Genomic DNA, 2,954 nt, shown 5'->3' on the forward strand with positions numbered 1-2,954 from the left:
ACCAGGCAACTAGCATTTTCAGAAAGAGGTTAACTAATGCATCCCCTATATTTCTCTCATGACAGGTTTCTTTTAATTCCCTCTTTTGACTCGGGCACCTTGTTGTAATTACAGTAAAATCAATATTAATCAGCCACCTCATGTAAATGTTAAAACTGTGTAAATAATGGCCCCAACTATCTGGCAAGTATTCAATTAAAGTGGAACTTTAGGCAAACAAAAGCAGAGTTGAAATGCATATACACTATATTGTCAAAAGTATTGGGATGCCTGCTTCTACACGCATATGAACATTATTGCATCCCAGTCTTAGTCCATAGGGTTTAATATTGAGTTGGTCCACCCTTTGCAGCTACAGTGGGTACGGAAAGTATTCAGACCCCCTTAAATTTTTCACTCTTTGTAACCCAATTGAGCATCTCTGGAGAGACCTAAAAATGGCTGTCCACCAACGTTTACCATCCAACCTGACAGAACTGGAGAGGATCTGCAAGGAGGAATGGCAGAGGATCCCCAAATCCAGGTGTGAAAGACTTGTTGCATCTTTCCCAAAAAGACTCCTGGCTGTATTAGATCAAAAGGGGGCTTCTACTAAATACTGAGCAAAGGGTCTGAATACTTAGGACCATGTGATATTTCAGTTTTTCTTTTTTAATAAATCTGCAACAATGTCAACAATTCTGTGTTTTTCTGTCAGTATGGGGTGCTATGTGTACATTCATGAGGAAGAAGAATGAACCTAAATGATTTTAGCAAATGGCTGCAATATAACAAAGAGTGAAAAATTTAAGGGGGTCTGAATATTTTCCGTACCCACTGTATAACAGCTCCAACTCTTCTGGGAAGGCTGTCCACAAGGTTTAGGAGTGTGTCTATGGGAATGTTTGACCATTCTTCCAGAACCGCATTTGTGAGGTCAGGCACTGATGTTGGACTAGAATGCTTGCTTTGCAATCTCAGCTCTAATTCATCCCAAAGGTGTTCTATCGGTTTGAGGCCAGAATTATGCGCAGGCCAGTCATCTTCCTCCACCCCAAACTCGCTCATCCATGTCTTTATGGACCTTGCTTTGTGCATTGATCCAAATCATTTGGTGGAGGGGGGATTATGGTGTGGTTTTTGTTTTTTCAGGGATTGAGCTTGGCCCCTTAGCTCCAGTGAAGGGAACTCCTAAGGCGTCAGCATACCAAGACATTTTGGACAATTTAATGCTCCTAATTTTGAGGGAACAGTTTAGGGATGGCCCTTTCTGTTCCAACATGACTGGGCACCAGTGCACAAAGCAAGGTCCATAAAGACATGGATGACTGGGGTGGAGGAACTTGATTCTGATGTGATGGGGGAACCTCTGATGTTAAAGCGGCTTTTGATGTGAAGCTATTTTCATTGGGGTGGTTGTGTGACTTCTCCCAGGCTCAAGTTTCCAATTGAAAGGTAACATTTACGTTTTTTTTTCTTTTAAAGGGTGTCATAATTGAAAAAAGGTTGAGACCGCTGAGTGTCCAACTGTGTATCTTAGACTACAAGGCAGCGGTGAACTGCATTCAAGTACCATTTGTTTGCAGTGCAGAACACAAAATGCATCTAAATTTCAATTGCTTTAAAATATGCATTCACAACTGCATTCACTGCAGTTGTCTGACTCTCCTATGGTGCCATTACCTTTGGAAACTAGGGAGAATATCTAATGATCTGGAGTATCCTGTTTTCTGTTTAAAGAAGTGCAGATTGACCCCACATAGGGGCCACACGACTTCTGGTAAGCACAGTATGTGGTTTGGCTGGTGACACCTACCCTGTTTGCTCTCTGCCACCTATCCTGGCATGTGGGACTTCTCATCTTAGACCTACCTTCTTCAAACTTTTTGGACTTTATATTTTATATCACATGTTCATTGTATGTTTTGTCCTAATGTTTGTAGCACTGCACAGTTTGTAATATATATATATTTATGTCAGGACATTGTGCATAGCGGCTGTATTAGTATATATTTTTTCGCTAGCACGGATTTATTTGAAAACCTCTCATAGATAGCTGTCACTGGACCAAGTGACATCTTTAGAACATTTTACCCCACCTCCTGTTCTGTTGACTACTGAGAAATTTTGGATTTCCCATCACTTACTGGTGGCTATCAGAGACAGGGTGAATACAACAGCTTTATGACTCTGTCACGGGGTAACGTGGCAGAGCCTGACGTAAGAGGAGTGGCTTACCGGGTAACTGGCGTGGCACAGGTTCACCAGAGGCGTGGAGTCTAGGCGTTAGCCGGTTTTCACCAGGGCCCCAGATGGTGGGGATAGACTTGGCTGCTTGCTAACACCAGGTCGCGGCCCCCCAGATTCCCTGGGAGAGCCAGGAACAGGTCCAGGACCAATAGCCGGTAGCAGGTAAACAGATCAGGACGAGACAGGAGGATAGTCAGGACAAGCCAAGGTCAGGGCGGGCAGCAGGTAATCAGAATCCAAAAACAAGCCGGGTCAGGTAAACAGGAACAGCAGATATAACAGGCACAGGATACAGGAGAGCTGAAGACAACACAGCAATCACCTAGAGTGACAGCTGTGTTTAAATAGGCCGTTTTGGCGCCAATTTGGTAGCCTCAAACTACATTGAGGTAGCCTCGAACTTCCACCAAGGTAGCCTCGAACTTCCACCAAGGTAGCTTCGAACTCTACCAAGGTAGCCTCGAACTCTACCAAGGTAGCCTCAAACTCTACCAAGGTAGCCTCGAACTCTACCAACGTAGCCTCAAACTCTACCAAGGCAGCCTCGAACTCTACAAAGGTAGCCTCAGCGCATGCGCATAGGCGTTCGACGGTTAGCGATGCCAGTGCGCCTGCGCAGGGTATTGAGTCCCTGACAGACTCAGTCTTCAAAACTAAAATCATGAACATTACTATTTTATGTATATAAGCAGTGAAAGTAACCCCTTTCTCCCTCTATCCCTCAG

This window comes from Pelophylax lessonae (genome assembly GCF_965119305.1).
Source record: "Pelophylax lessonae genome assembly, contig: HAP1_SCAFFOLD_924, whole genome shotgun sequence".
Classification (NCBI taxonomy): domain Eukaryota; kingdom Metazoa; phylum Chordata; class Amphibia; order Anura; family Ranidae; genus Pelophylax; species Pelophylax lessonae.